This window comes from Lissotriton helveticus, chromosome 5_1, assembly GCF_964261635.1.
Source record: "Lissotriton helveticus chromosome 5_1, aLisHel1.1, whole genome shotgun sequence".
Taxonomy (NCBI): Eukaryota; Metazoa; Chordata; class Amphibia; order Caudata; family Salamandridae; genus Lissotriton; species Lissotriton helveticus.
Window position 1 is genome coordinate 872,585,830 of NC_136065.1, and position 21,871 is coordinate 872,607,700.

Consider the following 21,871-nt stretch of genomic DNA (forward strand, 5'->3'; position numbering starts at 1 on the left):
TAGTCGCCGTGGCCCAAGTGGAATGAGCCCTTAATCCAACAGGGGGCTCCTTCTTAGCCAAGGAGTAACATGCCTGGATACACAAGATGATCCACCGAGAGATGGTCCGCTTGTGCACCGCCTTTCCCTTCTTAGCACCCACGTAACCAACAAAGAGTTGGTCATCCACCCGGAACTGGCGTGTGCGATCTAGATAGTAAGAGAGCGCACATTTTGGGTCCAGACGGTGGAGCCTCTCTTCCTCTTTCGAGGGATGCGGAGGCAGAAAGAAGGTGGGCAAGGTAATGGACTGCCCGATGTGGAAGGCCGTGACAACCTTGGGCAGGAAAGAGGGTCTTGTCCGCAACACAACCTTGTCCGGATGGACAGAGAGGAAAGGAGGCATGGAAAAAAGAGCCTGGAGCTCACTCACTCTCCTGGCAGAGGTGATGGTAACCAGGAAAGCAGTCTTCAAAGTAAGAAGACGGAGAGGACAGTTATGAAGTGGCTCAAAGGGAGCGCACATCAGATAAGTAAGTATAAGGTTCAAGTCCCACTGAGGCATCACGAATGGAACATGAGGGAACATGTGTGTGATGCCCTTCAAAAACCTATTTACAATTGGGGACTTGAACAAAGATGGCTGATCAGGTAGCCTTAAGAAGGCGGAAAGGGCAGAAAGGTAGCCCTTGATAGTGCCCAGAGCAGAGCCCTGCTGGGCAACAGAAAGAAGGAAGAGAAGAACCTAATAAAGAGGGGCAGAAAGTGGATTCACAGCCTTTGCTGTGCACCATGCCACAAACGTATTCCACCTGCAGGCGTATACCGATTTTGTGGAGGGACGCCTGGCTGCCAGAATGACATTACAGACTTCAGGAGGCAAGTCAAATGGCCTCAACTGTCGCCGCTCAATCTCCAAACATGGAGGCGGAGACTGGGCAGGTTCGGGTGGAGGACCGTCCCCTTCTGCTGCGACAGAAGGTCCTCCTGAAGAGGCAGACGAACCGGGGGATAGACTGACATACTGAGTAGCTGGGGATACCAGTACCTTCGTGCCCAGTCCGGAGCCACAAGGATGACTTGGGCCCGGTCGCGCTTGATCTTCTTCAGCACTCTGGGCAGAAGTGGTATAGGCGGAAAGGCGTACAACAGACCGCAACTCCACTCGCGATGAAAAGCGTCTCCGAGCGAGTGCCGCCGTGGAAATTCCAACGCGCAGAACTGATGACATTGCGCGTTCTCTTCTGTGGCGAATAGATCTAACCAAGGCTCTCCCCACTGCTGAAAGAGGCCTTGCGCCACGTCCGAGTTCAGACGCCATTCGTGTCCATCATGCACCCACGGCTAAGCTCGTACGCCCTGGCGTTCAGAGAACCTGCCAGGTGTTGAACTACCAGGGTCACGCCCTGATGTTCCAGCCACTGCCAGAGGCGTAGAGCCTCCTGGCAAAGGGTCCACGACCCCACCCAGCCCTGTTTGTTGCAGTACCACATGGCAGTGGTGTTGTCCGTGAACACCTGCACTACACTCCCCCGGACAGAGGGGAGGAATGCCTTCAGTGCTAGACGAATCGCCCGCAGCTCCAAAAGGTTGTTATGGAGCCGGGACTCCGCCGGAGACCAGAGGCCTCTGATCTCCGCCTCTCCCCTTTGGCCTCTCCAGCCCTGGAGGGACGCGTCCGTCACAACTACGTGCTCCGGTAGGGGAAGGGAGAGGGAGCTGCTGCTGACCCAATCGCGGTCCGTGAGCCACCACTGCAGCTGTCTCGCAGTGCCCTCCGAGATCAGGACATGGTCGGAGAGGTTGCCCTGATGCTGGGCCCACTGAAACTTCAGGTCCCACTGCAGAGCCCGCATCCGCCACCGGGCGTGATGCACCAGAAGGATGCAGGAGGCCATCAGCCCCAGAAGCCGCAGCGTCAACCTGACCGAGATCCGGGATAAAGGCTGAAAGAGTGGAATCAGAGCCTGAATATCCCAAACCCGCTGTTCGGGCGGATAAAACCGAAACTGCGCCGAGTCGAGAACCGCTCCGATGAAGAGGAGCTTCTGAGAGGGGCACAGGTGTGAATTCGGCACATTGATGGAGAACCCCAGCTGGTGCAAGAGGTCTGCCGTCGTCTGGAGGTGGCTGACGACTGTCTGGGGCGAGCCCGCCTTCAACAACCAGTCGTCGAGGTAGGGGAAGACTGAAACCCCTAATCTGCGCAGATGAGCTGCGACCACCGCCATCACCTTTGTGAACACCCGTGGGATGCTGGTAAGGCCGAAGGGGGGCATGGTAAACTGAAAGTGCTCGTGGCCAACCGCGAAGCGCAGGTAACGCCGGTGAGCCGGCAGGACGGGGATGAGGAAATAAGCGTCCTGCAAGTCCAATGCTACCATCCAGTCTCCTGGGTCTAGGGCAGCTAAGACCTGAGCCAGTGTCAGCATTTTGAACTTCTCCTTCTGGTGATAGCCGTTGACGTTCCGTAGGTCCAAGATAGGGCATAGGCCCCCTTTGCCCTTCTTGGGTACCAGAAAGTAGTGGGAGTAGCAACCACACCCTACTTCTGGCACAGGAACGCGCTAGATGGCCCCCTTGGCCAAGAGGGCTGTAACTTCCTCCTGCAGAAGTCACAAATAATCCCGCGATACGCGGTGGTATTGCGATGGCATGGCTGGAGGAGTCACCTCGAAGGGGAGGGAGTAGCCCCTTCGGACGATTTGCAGCACCCACCTGTCCGATGTGACAGTGTGCCAGTGGAGAAGGTGATGGCAAACCCTGCCCCCCCAATGGCGTCACATGGGCCTGAAAGTACGGACTAGGAGGGTTTTGAGGCGGATGCTGCAGGGGCAGGTGTGGACTGGCCTCGCTGTTGTCCCCGACCTCCTCCACGGCGGTTTCCACGGCCGCCACCGCGTTGGATGTTAGTCTGCGGTGCTTGGCTGGCAGCACGTGTAGGGGCGCCCCTTCCGTGGCCACGAATAGGAGCGACAGGCACCCGTTTGCTGGCGCGGGGTCGAGAGGCCCAAGGACCTGGCCGTAGCCCTGGAGTCTTTAAAGCGCTCAAGCGCATGGTCTGCCTTGTCGCCAAAAAGGCGACGGCCATCAAACGGCATGTCCATGAGTGTATTCTGGACATCGGCCGAGAAGTTGGCGGACCTCAACCAGGCATGGCGATGAATCGCCACCGTCGTTGCCATCGCTCTGCCCAGTGAGTCGGTGGTATCCAGCCCACACCGGATAGAATACCGCGCTGCATCTCGGCCTTCCACAAGGGCCTGGCCGAGTTTAGCCCGTACCTCCAACGGGCATTCTGGCAGCACGTCCGTGACCGTATCCCACAGAGAGTGGGCGTAGCGGCCCAGGAGGCATGCAGTGGTGGAAGACCGCAGTCCCAGACTCAGGGAGGAGAATACCTTTTTGCCGTATTGCTTATACCTCTTAGATTCCCTGTCAGGCGGAGCCGACGGGAATGCGGTCTGGGAATTGGAGGCCTGGATCACCTAACTCTCAGGGGTGGGGTGGGTGGACAGGAAACAAGGGTCGCCCGGGGCCGGGCGGTGGCGTCTGGCCACGTTCCTATCTACAGGCGAACCTGTAGCAGGCCTGGACCAAGTGCCCAAAAGAACGTCAGTCAAGGCCTCTTTAAACGGCAGCAGAGGCTCAGCCAAGCTTGACTGTGGTTTAAGGACCTCAGTGAGGAGGTTAGTCCTCACGGTCGCGACGGGAAGTTCAAGGCCCAAGGCTTTGGCCGCCTGCGTCAACACCACACTGTAGGTTTCCCCCTCCTCCGTAGCCACGGTAGGAGGTGAGACAAAACCAGTGTCTGGCGAGGTGTCCAGACCACTGGCATCCCCAAGTCCACCTGGCCAGTCCTCCTGGGACTGACACTCCCGTGTCAGAGGGTCCTCAGACCCTCCCAATACTCCTCATCACCCATCTCCTGGTACTCACGGGTGTCAAATGATGGGGACGGCTCATTGAAGTAAAACTCTCCAGACGGCGTCGAGAGCGGCGCCCAGCGGTGCCGCTCCGGCGCCGGAACCGGATCGAGGGAGGCATCGGGGACGGCGCCGCCCGAAGACGGCGCCGGAGGTGACACCTGAGGGACCGGCGCCGGTGAGGTCGTTAGGTCAACTGCCGACGACCCAGATCCAGAAGCGGATCTATTGGGGCCCTGCGGCGCCGAGCCCGAAGGCGCCGACGGTGCCAGGGCCGAAGCCCCGGGCGGCGTCGGGGCCGACCCACTAGGGCCCCCAGATGGGTCCGCTGAGCCTGAAGGCGCCGCAGAGCCCGTCGGAGGAGTGAGAGACCTCATGGCCATGAGGAAATGTTCGATCTCCTCCGGCGTCGCGCGGGGCCCAGGGACCGGAGGGTGTGGGGACGGACGCGACGCCCGCGACTCCGACGGAGCCATGTGGGCGGTGTCACCCGAACTCCCGGCCGCGTCGCGCGAGCTTTGGGGGGAGTCGGAAGAGCGATGACGTCTCTTCGACTTCTTGTGCTTACTTGACGACTTCGACCCTGAGGAGTGATGTCGACTCCCGGAGCTATGGTGGCTCCGCTCCCGCGACCGGTCCCTCGACCTCCGTCCGGACCGGGACCTCTCACGGCGCGGGGCCGACTGCCGGAGCTCGAGAAGCTTGCAGAACTGCTCCCACCTAGCTTTCGAGGTCAGGGCCCGGCAGTCGGAGCAGGTCTTGTCGTCATGATCGACGCCGAGACAGTGGAGACACCGACGGTGAGGGTCCGTGACCGACATCAGTCGGTCGCAATCCTCACAAGGCTTAAAACCTGGCATCCCTACTGGCACCACTCGGAGTCGAAGACTCGAAGAATGATCAAAAAGGATCGTAAAAAGTTTTAGTCAAAAAATGACTAAGGTACCACTTTTTCCAGATCTGTGCTGCTGGCGCGGAAAGAAGAAGAACTGATGTCAGCACGTGGAGGCGGAGTCTAAGTACTTCGACGACGTCATCACGGCGCCCACAACGCCTACGAACGGTTTCAGACCATTTGGGCCTGAGCAGTAGGGTGCAACTTGAATCCGATGGCACAAGTTCCACGTCTGGGGATACATGTTGCACTTTTGGAGTCAGCTGCAACAAACAACAAGGTGATGGGTGGTATTCTTAAATTCATCTCAGCCTCTGGTGGTTGCTCTGGTCCTCATTCCTGTCCATCCTTTTTTGCGCACTATGTCACTCTAGATCGAGACCACTTGTATGTAAATCAATTTTGGCCCTGCTCCAATAGGAACTGTTCATGCCAAGGTGGCAGACCAGGTCCCCACCTGAAGAGAACATAATGAATGAATGAATGATTACATGCTTATATAGCGCATGGCTACCCGGAGGCATCCCAGCGCTTTAGACCAAGGACAGACAAGCACCACTCAACGAAACAGATAGGTCTTCAACCGTTTCCTGAAGGCAAGATGGTTGGGTTCGAGTCGAATGTTTTCTGGGAGTTGATTCCAGAGTTTAGCTGCATGAAATGGGAATCATCGGCCACCCATCCATGTTCGCCTAACCCTGGGAACTGTCAACAGATTGTGATGGTGGATCTGAGGATTCGAGGAATCTGATGGTGAATAAGCATAGGGCGTAGGATGGCCGGGCCGTTGTCGGTCATATATTTGTGGACCATACACATGGCCTTGAACCAAACCCTATCCTGCACAGGCAGCCAATGAGGAGTACGCAGAGCAGCCTTTGCCGAACTGTTTCTTGGGACATCCGTAAGCAAACAGGCTGCACAGTTCTCGACCGACTGTAGAATTTCAATAGTGCCAAGCGGTGTGCCCAGATATACCGCATTAGCGTAATCCAGGCGGGATAAAATAAGTGACTGGACAAGGAGGCGTCTGGCCTCAGACGGAAGAAGGGCCAGAACCTTCCTTAAAAGTCTGAGCAAACCATAACATGTCGCAGCCACCTTGCACGCCTGCACACGGAGGCCCAGGGTAGAATCGAGCCAGACACCCAGGCTTTTGATTTGATTTTTCAGAGTAGGAGGGGGCCAAGACAGTCGGGCCACCAAGGATCAAGATTAATAGGGGCCTTGTAGCCTAACAGCATGATTTCAGTTTTTGAACCATTCAGCTTTAGGAATGAGGAGTCCATCCATGCAAGAACCTTAGTAAGACTGGGAGACAGCTTGTTTATCCCTGAATCCGCAGCCTCTGCCCCAGCATGGGAAACAACCAACTGCGTATCATTGGCGTAGGTGACCAACTGAGCTCCCCAGGGAAGAACCACGTCAGCCAAAGGCCTCATGTAGATATTAAACATGGTAGGGCTCAATGAAGATCCCTGGGGAACGCCGAATTGCAGGGGAATTTGTTTAGACCTTGCTTCATCTTCAAAGACTGTAAAGGTTCTATCTGAAAGAAATGACTGCAGCCATTTAAGGCAGTCCCTGTGACTCCTACCTCCCTCAAGCGTTGTATCATGAGTAGGTGATTTACCGTGTCGAAGGCTGCGCTGAGGTCCAACAGGACCACCGCAGCGCAGCCTCCGGCATCCACAATTTTCCTGGCTTCCTCGACTACAGTGACCAAGGCGGTCTCAGTACCTTGCCTACTTGTAAATTGATAAATTGATACTTGTATAGCGCACTACTCACCCGCAAGGGTCTCAAGGCGCTTGTACGAATACCGCTGTGGAACCCATCCTGGCTTTCCCTGTGAGGTGTCCACTCCTGGGCACCCCCAAGGTGGAGGCCAGGCCTCCTTAGCGTTGTGGGGGCCGTTGTGGAGATTAAGCAAGCTATTGCCCAGAGTTGCAGAGTGGGACTCCATGATTGGAATAGGCAGCGAGGCGAGAATGATCAGGTCCGTGGAATTTTTTTAGCCCAAGACCAGCCGAGGCGGGGAATTGAACCCCGGTCCCAGGCTAGACCTCTGCATCAGGGTCTGCTGCTCTAACCATTGAGCCACACTTCTCCACTTCTACTTCTAAATCCCGTCTGGGTGGGATGCAAAGCTCCATTGTTCTCAAGGAACAAAGATAGTGCGGAGTTAACATGTTTCTCAGCAATTTTGCCAAGTCCCGGCAGCAGAGATATCGGTCGATAATTTGACTAGTCTTCTGAGTCAAGACTAGGTTTCTCCAAAAGTGCCTTGACTCTGGCCTGTTTCCACAGTGGAGGAACCAAACCCGCAGCCAAGGAGGAGTTGATAACGTCCCTAATGACTTGGGCAACAGTTGCAGAGACCTGTTTAAGGACTGAAGGAGGAGCAGCGTCAGACGGGGAGCCAGATTTAAGATTCCCTAGGAGTCTTTCTACCGTAGCTACATCCAGTAAAGGAAGAGACTCAAGCAATGCTAGGGATCCAGGCATTGTCAGAGGGAAGGAGGTGTCGATAGAACGGAAGGCTGAGTAAATATTTGCCACCTTTGTGGCGAAGAAATTGGCCAGTTCATCACAGCGTTTCTGGGGGTCTAAGAATTCATTCGAAGGACAGGGGGGGGGGGGGTGACCCAGGATTTAAAAATTGTAAAAATTTCCCTAGGGGAATTGGCGGCAGCAGCAATCTTAGCTTGATAATACGAGGATTGTGCAATTTTTAATTGGTTTTTGTAAGTCCTGATTGCCGATCTGTATTCGTTTTTATTATCAATAGAGAATTTTTTTCTCCATCTTCTTTTGGATTGCTTGCAGCTCTGTTTAAGCCTTTTTAATTCAATGGAGTACCAGGGCATTTTATTGGAGCCAATACAATGGCATACTTCTGTTTTGGGCAGGATGAGATCTAATGAGGACTCTATCCAACAATTAAAAGCAGCATTGGCAGGATTATCACACACAAGGGGAGGGGACTTATTCAGGGTAGATACCCAGTCATCCAGCGAGAGTCTGGACCAAATCCGACTCAACTTCCTAGATAGTCTGACCGGATGATTTTGGTCACGAGGCGTCCACGTAAATAATACCTGACCACGGGACAAAAAGTGACTCGTTCCAGCGAATATTATCTAGGTTGGTGAAAAAATGGTCTATCATGTGTCCGGCTGAGTGTGTAGGACCAAATACAATTTGTTTGAGTTGTATCATCCCTAATCCTTCCATCAGATCTTGCGAGGGGGGGGCCTCCGGTTTGTCAAGGTGTATGTTAAAATCACCCAAAATGGAGAAATTAGGGGAACTACTTGAGATGTGAGTAATCCTATCATGAAGATTGTTACAGAAGTAATTGTGTGCTCTGGGAGGGCGGTAAACCAAAATCCCCGAGAAGGTGCAGGTGGGAGAACAAAAGATGGAAAACGCCATACTCTCACATTCTGCAAGAGGGCTCTCAGATGTTCGGCACCCAAATGTGTTGTGGTAAATAATTGCAACCCCTCCTCCCCCCCCAGATTGACGGTCACACCTGCTGATTGAATAACTTGGGGGCAGGGCCCGGACTAAATCTGGGTCTGCTGCCTCCGTCAACCAAGTTTCAGTTAGAAAGAGGATATCGAGCTTTCGCTTCTCCAACAACAGGCGAATTTCTTGCGCATGTTTTGGAAGAGAGCGACAATTAAAAAGCGATAGGGAGTAAGATTTGACTTCTTCGTTATTAGAGAGAGGGGTTTCTGAGGGCCCACTGCCAATTTTACAATGAGGGCAGGGGTCCATGGTTCCTCTGGCGATATAGTATGGGGGCAGAGGGCCGTAAGGTCTCCTCGTAGTTTCCAAGGCTGCTCCCCACTGTAATTAGGTATACCTGCTGTACAGGGTCCAAAAGTACTGCCCCCTGGGCCCAGACGGGCTTTCCTTAGGCGCTTCTTTGGTGCGAAAGAGGCGCACCCGCTGATCACGTCCGCTGCGCGGAGGCATGACTGTATTAATTTATGCGTTCTGAACGCGTGTCCCACAGCTTAGCCCCAAAGCCTAGTCCGCCAACCTGCCTGCCTCCCAAGATGGCCGCTATGTGTTGCCGGCCGCCTCCATGTGGAAAGAACAACTCAGCGCCTATTCGGCTGAGTAAGGCAGAATGGTAACAAAATGCGGCGCAAATTAAAATTAAAGTCTGCTAAGGGAATACTGGTGGAAAATACACACACTAAATAATAAAATATACAATGTTTTTTTTAAATCGTGCAAAAGAGATCAAAGCTCCCGGCTTCCGCCTCAGGAGTAGTGCGAGGTAGTGCGAGGTAGTGCTCAGACACATTATGGCCTGCTCAGACACATTTTGGCCTGCTCAGGCCTCTTCAGGAAGGTGCAAATTGAGCACTTTGGCACAGTGAGAATGGGACCAATGTCTTGCCATAATGTTTGCACCTAAAACGATGGATCAAGACTGATTTACATATGGTTGGTTCCTGTCTGAGGTGGCATGGTGGGCAAAAAAAGACAGACTGGATTACCAGTGACAGAGAAGAATTCAATCATTTCAGCCATCACTCTTTATCTTTCTTAAGCACATTTTTAAGGTGAAAGGGCAGTAGTCCTTTTGTGAGTCAAAATTATTTTGGACTGAATAGTTGCCGAAACCTTATAAATTCACAAAGGGAATGGCAATCAATCAACATCTGATACACTAGACGTATTGAGCATCAGTTACATCATCACATTTCAATGAGGAAACAGATTGCTTTTGTAGTGATCATGGCAGATGTACCTCATGAAGAAGCATGACACAGTCCATGCTTTATATACGTTCTTGTATTCAGTAAGTAAAGCAGTTGAAACACCCGGCTACGAGTAGTGAATGTTCTCAATTTAGTCCCCACATTCACCTTGCACTTGAGCATACCAAACACATAGAAAATTCTTGCCTCATATGTTTTACATTGTCTTCACTTATGATGCTTTGACTTGTTTTGCTATTCCAGACTTAGGATGAAACCAAATTTAAAGCAAGGCTTGAAACGCAAACAAAAAGGCCCTACTTCAGTCTTGTGAGACTCTGGTGCTACTACAATACAGATATTATAAGTCTGTAGAAGATGGTACAGCATAATACAACAAACTGTGGTAGTCAATGTCATATTGTGGGATTGTTTAATTTGAACAACATAAAGGGAATCTATGAATTGCAAGAAAGCCCCTAAAGGGTATGTCAAAATTGGCATTAGTGAGATAATTAATACAATATGCTAAATCTTTTAGACCTTCAAATAAACTCAAAATTACGTTGACCTGGGCAAGCCCACAATATACTTCAAAGATTTGAATTCATATATATGGAAGATATAATGGGGAAATGCTCACGGGAACGGGGCACTTTTTAATTAATAAAACCTTTATGCTTTCAGTTCAGATCTGCTTTTCAAACGAATGTGGATTGTTTGGGGCTTTAATTTACATTTGTTTTCTGAAACACCCTATTCTCAATTTTTTACGCCAGAATCTTGACTAACGTATGTGGCACTGCTAGGAGATTTCTGGCTGGTATATCACTGAGCTGAGATAATCGTAGTATCACACCCAAAGCTAGTAAAAAGAATTCGAGCAACATGTATGAAACAATTTTGTATTCGCAAATTGTACGAATCGCTAAATTCGGTCATTTGCAAATGCAAAATAGCCTTTGAAGATGTATGAAAGGCTTTGTAGTCGCAATTTTAGGTAGTCACAAAAATAGCGATTGCCTAAAATTGCGACTACAAGTAGGGAATACAAATATGCAATTCCCTTAGCACATGTACCAAGCATTTTCTAAATGCAAACTGTGCCTTTAGGAAAATGAAGTGCAAATTTTGAAAAATGCACAAAAATGCATTTTTTATAGGTCCATGTAGTGCACACATGCCCCTATGGCATGTGTGCCCTTTACATGTGCACACTTTTTTCAGGGTGGCTTTGCATTAGCTAATTTGCGATTACCAATTACCTAATCGTAAATTAGCTAATGCAAAACCATTCACACCTATGAGCCTTCATAGCAACAAATGGAGTAATATTACCTAATAGCGATTACCTATTTACTGAATCGCGATTAGGTAACATTAAGATATCGCTAAGTCTTTGGTGATTCCTTACATACATAAAATTATGTGATTAGTCAATAGGGATTTAGTAAAAATTGCTATTTGGTTATCACATAATGCTTTTTTGATGCATGTGGCCATTCATTTCTTAGCATGATATTTGAAAGGAAGAGAGCATGCGCCCAATTTTAAAACAAATTATCAAAATAAAACTACAATTTACCTAAACTTTTATATGGCTTGGCATAACCAGCCATCATGGTGGACACATTGATTCTCCTGCCTAGTGCCCACACAAACTTTGGCATCCAATTCCAATGGGAGTCCCCAAGATGCGGTTGTGCGCAATAATCCTGACTTCTCAGACTGGTGGGCTCAAGTGGTTCGAAATTCCTTACTGAAAGAGGACATTATGGGTGGCTGCAACAGAGAGAGGGCAGTCCAGCCAGAGAAAGATGAACACAGGTTGGACCGGCTCATAGTCATGATGTAGCCGAAATCACATTTTATTTGTAGGGGTGCATTAAAATCACAAATGCAGAGCGCACCCGCATATAATCCTCTGTTGTATTAATGTGAGGTGTTAGAATTTCAAAATGTAATAACATGAACATGATGTGTATAGGTCATTAAATATTAACATGGACAATTAACGTAGGAAGGTAAATGTAACTAGTTGAAAATATTAACTTGAAGAGCTTGTGTTCCGGTATTAACATCCATTCATGTATTAAAAATCATTATTCATTGTGTCATTTTATACATAGGTAATATATTAATCAAATGTGTCTTATTTCCTATGTAATTTCGCGAAGCTCATATGCCATTTTTCTTATATTAGCTGAATCTTGCAGGTCTAATATGCATTTCCCTGAAGGCTCTCGCTTTAGAATAAAGAGATGAATTCATGTACGCTTTGGGTTTTGTTCTTTCTCACATTTTGTGTTGCAGGTGGAAGAAGCGCACTTATTAGCTAGAATAATGTCTTTGTGTTATTAGTCAGGCAAGGATAGAGGGAGATAGGGAGATACATCGTAAACTGAAGCTGATAAGGGAAATTGGTGTGTTTTCACATGGGAGAAGGCCTGGGAATCAAGGTCAACATGTTGCAGTTTGTGAATACCCCTATCCCGTGGAAAGCTACCTTTGAGCTCCTGTTCAGTGTGATGGCTTGACCTGCCAAGGACTCTTGGGAAAAATACCTGTAATAATGCGATGTTAGAGAAGGGAAAGTGCCCACTTCTTCTCTGCCTTCGGAGAGAGAGCATCTTAGGATGAGCTCTGTCTCAGTAGCTTTACACTACATGACCCATTATTGTGGAGAGCCTTCTTTGGGAGACTCCACAGACTGACATCTTTTAATTCTTGCCCCTGAAGATGCTGAAGTAGGGATGTCATTGTTGTGTTAGAGTAGGGATAGATTAACACTTTATATTCATCAACCATCGATGCAGGGCCACTTTAACTCATGCTTTCTGATTCTCTACACTCTCATTTTGAGGTCCCTCTATGTTCAGCTGTTTTTGGTTTTGTAATAAATTAAATAACCTTATGTAGATGTCTGTGGTTAATATTTAATATGTTTCAAGGGAATTTCCTGTTGAATTGACTTGTAATAATAACAACTCCTCTCCCGTCTATGCTAAGATGCTGCTAAAAAAAACATTTGATTGTGATTCTAGAATAGATACAGAGCTTATTGACTTGGCCCTTTCAGCGAGATCTGATGCTACTTGACCAGGGATTGGATTGGGAGAAAGGGAGCAGGGAGATTTTCTCCTGACTGTTCTCTCTGACCGCTTCGAAGCAGAGAGACGAAGAGAGGGCCCATTGGGAAGATGTTGATCCAAGATGGTGGTAAAGCCTACCAGTACAGCCACAACAGAGCCTAGACAGATGCAATCAATGAGTGAGATACCCACTTGTATGTATAAATGTATGTGATACCTCTGTTTCATGAGGGCCAAAAACAAGCATAAAGTCAATGAATGATAGGAGTGGTAGCTGGTTTGTTGCCTAATAAAGCAATTTGATGTAGTGTTCTTTAAAGAGATGTTTCTTCAACTCTCCTAAAGTATAGCTGTGTTGAGGCAGTCCTGATTGATGTAGGGTTTTGAGAGCTTCCTGCTTAATTTTTTTTATTTTTTAGACTTCTTGTTATGCAGTCTGATGGTGTCCTGGGCTGGCTGCTGGTGTGGCGAGAATAATCAGAGATGGTGAGCTTGCGTACTGGATGAGTGGGGTGCTGATTGTGATGACTTTGTAAACAATGTCACTGGTGCAGGAAATGGAGTACCACCAGGATGGAGGTGATGTAATCATATTTCTTGAGACCCTGGAAAAGACATGCTGTAGAGTGTAGGATGCCCCTAAGGGGTGCTAGTGTAGATTCTGGGAGGCCATGGAGTATGTTTTTACCACCATCAAGGTGTGAGAGTATGAGGGCTTAAACGCCAATTCCAAAGTCACTTTCTAGAAAATACATTTAATTATTTTTTATAATAGAGAGATGGTACCAGGCCATCTTCGTTTTCTTGGCGGAATGTTCCTTGAGGGTGAGGTTGGTGTAAACCCATGTGCCTTTACATTCAGTGAAAGTGGTAGCAATCAAGGTGCATGGTATTGTGCCAGGTTTGTACCATTTTTTGTTTGTCGTTCCTTTTGAAATAACAAGAAGTCTGTCTTGGTTGGGTTGAATTTGTGGTAGGTGCTGGACATCTGGGTCTGCATGATGTACTGGCAGTGTTTGAGGCATTTGATGTCTGAGGCAGAAGAGAATTTCAAGTACAGTTGTGCATCATTGGCGAATCTTGATGGTGTTATTTGTAAGTAGAGAAACAAGTGGCTCCATCTGGATGATGAAGATGATAGGGGATGGTATTGAATCCCAGGGTGACTTTGAAGATGACAGTAATCTTGTGGGACCTGAAGGTGCAAAGGTTAACAAACTGGTGTCAGTTAGAAAGGTAGGAGGAGTACCAGAAAAGGACATTGCAGGTAAATCTAATTTGAGACTCCAACTGCATATGAGGATGGGATGGTAGACTCTGTCAAAGGTAGCTGAGAAGTCCAAAATTCCAGGAGGCAGGAGTCATCTTCATCTGTAGTCAGGAGGGCTTTGTCTAAGAAGTGTAGGGAGTGGTGCCCATGCTGCAGCGTGAGCTGTAGCCTGGATTGTAGTTATGTATTAGATGGTTAGCATTAAAGTGATCTTGGAGATGAACATAGCCTGACTTACATGGGGGCACAATCAAGCTGAGTGGCTCAAGAAGATCATGCCAGCAATTCAAACATAAGCCATAATGCCCATGGAGGGTGCATCACCTAGTATCCATTGATCAACAGATAGTGACAATATCCAGGTCCAGGTCCCAACCATGGGAGGCAGACATATAGATAGGAATTGCGCACTGTGCATGTGAAGTGCCTTAGATGGGGGAAAGCCCCTCACCCCATTCGATGAAGCACCTTGCCCTAAACAAAGTGAGTGATAGGCCACAGGTGATATCTCCATATAGTCCTTCACTTGAACCTAATTAACATATGACTTCTTATCAACACATTGGAATGATGTTTTCAATTCTGATGAATTGTGTTTTATTTGTAACTTTATGATTTAGATTCTTATAAATCAATTTAAAAAAAGGTTTATGACTGTTAGAAATTGGGTTATTGGTAGACTAGGGTGTGAGCCCTGGACAAGCAGCAACCACAATCATTTTCAGGGTGAGGCACAAGACAACCCAAAATTAATCTTTGATCAACTCTCTGGTAGCTTGGCCCACAACAGTTTATCTTCATTCAGAGACAATGTGTAAAGTATTTGTGCAACACTTCAAACAGTAAGAAAGTTAAAATACTGCACGAAAAGGATCACACACAAGATTAGAAGTATTGAGTCATTATTAATAAATAAAACAAGACCTAAACAACAAAAAGCCAATCAGTAGAACTGAACATATGCGATTTTAGAGAAAATAGCACCAAAAAGCACAAAGTGCCAACTGTGGACATCTGGTCACGCCAAACCGGGACAAGCAACAAGTTCAGGCAGTTCCCATTTCGAATTTATACTTATAAAATGTAATAAGGTAACTCCAGTGTTATCCTATGGGAGAGATAGTCCATGCAGTAGGGAAAAACAAATTTAAGAGTTTTCACTACCAGGACATGTAAAACTTAAATTTACATGTCCCAGTTTGCACCCTACGCTTCAGGCTGTCCAGGGTTTACTCATGGAATGACTTGTATGTATGAAAAAGGATGGTTTGGGCTTGGGAAAAAGGTTGCCCGCCAGGTCAAAATTGCAGTTCAAACTGTGCACACACACACAGGCTGCAATGGCAGGCACATGAAACATGTTTAACGGGCTACTTAAATATGTGGCACTATCAGTGCTGCATATCCACTAGCAGCATTTAATGTACAGGTTCACTTAAATAGGGACCTTGTCAGGACTACTGCAGACAATGAACTTTTTCTTTATTTCATAAGTGCCAAAAAACCCTTTGTAAGCAGAAAAAACAGGGGAACTCTGACCCGGAGCGCGGCTTGGAAAGCGAAGAACTCCAAGATGGCCGACGCTCCAGGAGAGGTGACATTCTAGTCTTTTGGAGTCTGTCTTAGAATTCTATGTGAAGCGCTCAACTTAGAATGTTGGCGCACTTCACCTGAATTCGAGACCCAAGCGGTAGCGTTTTTGCTGTGTCCCCTCAACTCTTATGCCCCATGTTTTGAGTCCGTCAATAGTGGAATTCCTCGGAAGGATTCTGTGCGCATTCCCCGATACTCGCTTTCTTCCCTGAAGATAGCTTTCTGCTCGGGCTCATGCGCAGAGCTGACAAGAAAAGAAAAACAACCGAAGATTGTTACGGGGCTAAAATGTCAGTTTTAGGCGCAATTAAGGACGAGACGCCATCAGACAGAAGGAGCGTCAAAGGAGAGTCAAAGAAAGCGAGACGGAGAGAGTCATAGACGTGTAAGCTAAGTCTTTGATAATTACTGAGTATTAGTCTGATTAAATATTCTATGGTAGAGTTTAATTTCTAGAGAAATAAGTGACTGAATTGAATACTCACCAGAGAACTTCAACTCTAATAAGAAGTAGAGGATAGAGAAAAATATGACTAGGTATGTCAATATATTTTTACTCAATAATAAGTAAATACTGAGATACTGATTAAACAATAATTAATAATCAACATGTTAGTTATTCCAAGACAGAAAAGAATAAACTGAGACAGACACAATTCGCTGACCAATAATATTGAAGTGAAACATAGAAGAGAAGCAGAAGCTGAGGGTTATACTGGGACGTTATACATGGTATGAATAGAGAAATAGAAGGATAGTTGAGAGGCAGTAGAAGTTAGGTTTAATGAGTGTTGTCATTATTTAGCCTCCTGAGGCACTAAAACCAGAAGCAAGTGTTGCTGAAAGAAGATTGGAGCAGGAAGTGGATAACCATTGGCAGTCTCTTCTCTCTTTTGTTATTTTATCCAATACCCCTACCCCCTGTTGAGGAGACATTTAGCGCATCTTTCCCACAGTTGTGCTCTGGTGTTTCCCTGAGGTGGCATTGGGAATAGGCATCTCTGTTCCTGTGCAAGTACTTTAGAAGTGGCTCTGACAGAGTGAAGTGCCCACGTATTGACTTGCGCCCAAACAGAATGTCTGAAAGTCTAGAAATTCTGAATTTAGGTGAGGCCCTACATTTATTACAAAAATAATTAGCCACAGTTAGGGAGGATAACAGAGGGTTGAGACAAGAAGTAATGGACACCAGAAGGGAAACAATAGAATTGGTAGCTAAGGTCACCAGCTTGAATCCAGCGTCCAGTTTCCCAGAGGCAGAAGGAGAACATTTGGGTTCCACTTCTAGAGTAATTACACATGTAGTACATTCCTTATCCCCATTAATTCCTCTAGCCCCTCCAGAAAGATTCAGTGGAGACCCTCAGAAGGCTCAAGTCTTCTTGACGCATTGCTCCTTGCATTTTGTGTGCCTTCCTTCAATTTTTCCAGACGCACAGTCCCGCATTGCCTTTATTTTGTCATACCTCAGTGGTGATGCCGCCAGTTGGTCTATGCCCTTGGTTACTCGAGACGATGCTCTTCTTTATAATTTTTTTTGTTTCATTTTGTTTTATTAAGTTTCAGGTGCATCAGGCATATTACAATACAATAAACACGGTCCCGGCGCAAACTCCCAAGAACAATTGCTTTACCTTCCCCAAGCAACAAATGTGTATAGGCGTGGGCTGCGGGAGGGCATAGTGTGTCCATGAGACCAGGTTGTGGGTAGTCTTCAACGATCTGCGCACCCAAGCACCAAAAACAGAACAAGCCCCCCCTATCTCCCTCAACCTCCAACTCCCCACACCTTCTTCGCCCCGTGGGGTCACACAGATAGCCTGCCCGTGTTGTCCCTGTCAGGTGGAAGTGCCCCCCCTGGAAGATGCGTCAGTGAGCCGTAGCAATTTATGGTATCTTGGGCCGGTTAGTTCGTTAAATTCCCCGGCTAGCAAAGAAAGGAATGGTTGCCAGATGTCGTTAAATGAGTCTTTCGCCGGCGTGAGAGTTGCCTGAATCCGCTCCATACCAAATATATACCAGAGTCTGTGTAGCCAGCCTGTGTGCGTAGGTCTTCTCGTGGTGCCCCAAAGCGAAACTGCTAACCCCATTTGTTTCCCCCTAATCAATTTTAGTGGAAATGTAAGTGCATTTGGGAGACCTAGTAGTGTGTAGGCAGGGAATCTCCGTATCGAAGTGTGTGTTGACATCATCTAGCACTACCTTCGAGTAGTCCGTCACCTCCTCGCATTCCCACAGCAGGTGGGTCAGGGTCCATATCTTGCCACACCCCCCCCAGCATGTGGGGCTGTGGGTCGGATTACCCTTATGCAGTAAGACACAATCTTAACAGCAGACTCCCTACTTGCCGTGTTCCTAGCGGTGTGGTGGGCCCTATGATATATATTGTGCCACTCTTTGTCTGTAAAGGTTCTCCCGAGCTCAGATTCCCATTGTTTCTGACTTGTCTGTAAAGGTTCTCCCGAGCTCAGATTCCCATTGTTTCTGACCAGCAGAGTGTGATAGGGGGGGGGGGGGGGGCTGATCATTTTATTGAGGTCCGTAATCGCATGTCTGTCTGTCTTTTTTGTGATGAGCCACTTCTCAAAGGCCGTGAGATGTCGGCTCGCAAAAGACTGCGTGTCCACTTGCGTCAGCCAATGTCTAATCTGGAAATATTGGAACCACCATGGTGCTGCTAGAGTATACATCTCCATTAAGGCGTCAAGCTGGATGAAGCCATCTAAGTCAAACATGTGTCCCGCGGACCTGCATTCTGAGTTTCTCCACTGGCTGAATGCCTGTGGCTCCATCCCAGGGGGAAAGGCAGGGTTGTCGAACAGCGGCGTAATGGGCGAGGGAAAGGTGGTGAGGCCCCTGATGACTGCCACCGCATCCCACACTTTGAGTATCGAGAGGGTGATGAGCGACTTCTTAAGGTATGCCGGTCTATCTGAATGCTTCAAGAAGGGGACCTTCCAGAGCGACATTTGGGCCATTGCTCTGTCCTGGAAAAGCCACCTCTTTTCTGACTCCGGGTGGTTCCATTCCAGGAGGTAGAAGAGCTGCGTCGCTTGGAAGTACCTCAAAAGGTCAGGGATTCCCAAACCCCCCTCTAGTGGAGCGCATCAAGCCAGGTCTCTACAGATCCGCAGCGCTTCCTGGCTCATACAAACTGCTGTATCATGTCTTGTAGCTTCTGTAGCATTCCTATCGGAGGAGTCACCGGGATGGTTTGGAACACATACAGGATCTTGAGTAGCAGGGACATTTTAACAGCCGCAACCCGCCCCAGCAAGGAGAGTGGTTGTTGCCGCCATTTCTTCAGGTCTCCTTGAATTTGGGCAAGCAAAGCTGCATAGTTCTGATCGACCGTCTGCGTTGTGCTTGGTGTCAGGGTGATACCCAAATATGGAACCAACATGTGCGAGGACAGTTCCCAAAATGTCCTCAGGTCGCCAGCGGACTTACGGGTGTTATGGCCCAGTGGGAGGATCATGGATTTCCATATGTTCATTTTGAACCCTGAGACTTTCCCAAAGGCCTCCATTTCAGCCAGGAAAGCTGGCACCCGACCGTGTGGGGTTGTCTAAAGCTGCCAAAATGTCATCGGCGTATAGGCTGACGGTATGTGGCTCACCTCCGAAGGTGATACCAGTTATATCCGGGTTGTCCCTTATTCTTTGCGCGAACGGCTTTATGTAGAGCGCAAACAGTAAGGGCGAAAGTTGGCACCCTATCAAAGGGTTGCGAGACAATGCCATTGATGCGGATCGCTGCCTGGGGTGTGTCGTAGCAACTGGCGACCCATGCTCGAAAGCGCTCCCCGATACCGAAGCGTGCCAGAGTCTTGTCCAAGAAGCCCCAGTCCACCCTGTTGAACGCTTTTTCTGCGTCAACAGAGAGGAGGGCAGCGTCGGAGTTGTTCAAGTGAGCTTTATCGATGACATGTAAAAGACGCTTGGTATTGTCGCTGCACTGTCCATTGGGGATGAATCCCGATTGGTCGGGCTCTATGATGCCGGGTAAGCACTGCCCTAGCCTCGCCACGAAGATCCCTGTGATGAGTTTAAGATCTAAATTGAGCAAGGATATGGCCCTGTAGGCGGCGCATCGTGTGGCGTCCTTGCCAGGTTTGGGCAATACGATGATATCTACAGTGAGCATATCAGGAGGGATTGAGCCCGGCCCTTGAAAGGAATTAAATAGCCTGGTGAGGAGGGGTGCCAATAGTGGGCCGAAGGCCTTGTAAAAGCCAGCCGAGAAGTCGTCTGGCCCTGGTGTTTTCAGAGGCTTGAGGAGAGCAATCGCGTAGACCACTTCCACCGTTCATATTGGGATGTCCAGGGAAGTCTCACCTGCCATATTAAGTGCTGTGACCGCTGCCTCATTGAGGTAAGCGTCCCCCCCTCCGAATCTAGAGATGGATCCGCAGTTTAGAGCGAGGCATATAATGACCCAAAGGCTTCCGCTATGTTATCGTCCTCTTGAAGCATTTGCCCACCCTGGCCCTGAATAGCGGAAATCCTAGATCTGTGTACCTGGGCTCTGAGCTTGCTCGCTAGCAGGCGCCTGGTTTTATCGCCTCCCACATAATATGTATGTCGTAAGCGCAAGGCTGCATATTCTGTGCGATCTAGATCTAGGCCTGCAAGCTGTGCTCTGGCTGCCTTTAGCTGTCTCCAGATCCTGGGGGCCCGGTGCGGCTGTGTACCCTTTCTAGTTCCGACACCTGTGCCGAAAGTGACTTCCTTCTGTCCTTGCTTTCTTGGGCCTCGGCTGCTGCTATTGCTATGAGGTCTCCGCGCACCACTGCCTTGAGTGCCCCCCACACCGCCGTCACTGGTACGTTTGCAATGTCGTTAAATTTAAGGTATTCCGTAATGCGTGTGTGTAGTTGTTGCGTGACCCCTTTGCTTTGTAGCTGGGCCTCCCATAAGCGCCAATAGCCTCTGCGTGTTTTCGCGTGAGGAAGTGACATCGTAAATGCAACCGCGTCATGGTCGGATAGTGCAGCCGGGACTATGTCTGTGTCTGTCGCTGTGTCGGTCAGATCAGGGGACCCCAAAAAGTGATCCAGCCTACCGTGCGTGTGGTGCACGTGGGAGTAGAACGTGTACCCAGTAATGTTGGGGTGCACCTCCCGCCATAGGTCTGAAAGGCCCCTGCTGGCCAACCACTGCCTACCCTCCAGAGAGATCGCCCCTGTGGCGCCATAGCGGCGGCACGATCTATCTCTGTCTTGGTCCATCACAAGATTAGGATCACCGCCCATCAGTGTATATCGTGATTGAGAAGCAAGAACATCGGATAGGGCCCCTGTAAGAAAAGCCTCCTGCCTGGAGTTTGGAGCGTAAACTGACCTGATAACCAAATACCTGCCTCCCACCTGTACATTATAAGCGAGGAGCCTGCCCTTAATTTAAGCGACCCTGTCCCCAACTTGGCCTTTAAAGTGTCTGGCAAATAGAATGGTGACCCCGGCCTTCTTCTCCATAGTGGAGGAGTAAAATTGATCGGGAAAAGCTTTGGAACACATTCTATGCCAGTCCTTAGAGAGCAGGTGCGTTTCTTGTAGCAGGCAAATCGAAGCACCGGAATTCTCCAAGTATGATATGACGGCACTCCGCTTTATAGGGTTGTTAAGCCCTTTCACATTCAGGGTAAGAACACTCAGGGTAGCGTCAACCATGGTCGCTTCCGCACTGGAATACCCGGATGTTTGGGGGAAATGACCCTTCCCTACACCTTGCTTGATCCCCTCTGAAGTGCGACACACAGGAACCCTCTCCTCCTTCCACCCCACCCCCCATCCCCAATCCCCTCTCCCTCCCCCCCATTCCCCAACAGAACTAACTTTCGGTTCCTCAACCCCTTTGACCCTCCAACCCCCTCTCTGGCCTGAACTCCTGTACCTCAACCCTCCACCCGCCTCCCTAACCCAACACAATGCCCCAACATGTGAACATAGTCCGAGGCCTGATAGTCCGCATCACAGGCCTGGGGGGAATTTACCTGGTGGAGCAAGCAACCGTGGCGACATCTTCGGCCCCCCGCCGCCCTTCCCCGGACGCTGCAATGCAGAAGTGCTATAGAGTCCCCCTCTCCTAAGCAAATCAGTCCATCGGCAAAGTATCCCTGGAGAATTTCTGGATGGCTAGGGCCCTCTCCTGTGATATGGTGTGCGAGTCTAGCTTAAGATCCATGGTCGGAAAACGTCTGCGATTGAGCCTTTGCCAACCTCCCCTAGTAGAACGCTGGAATGGCCATGGTGACGTGGGCCCCTCCGTCTGCTCAATGCCCAGCAGGGCACAAGTGTCTTGAAGTGATCGCAGCTGCTGCAGGGTGCCATTCTATTTGAATATCAGACGAAAGGGATGCCCCCATGAGTATGGGATCCCTTTGTCGCATAA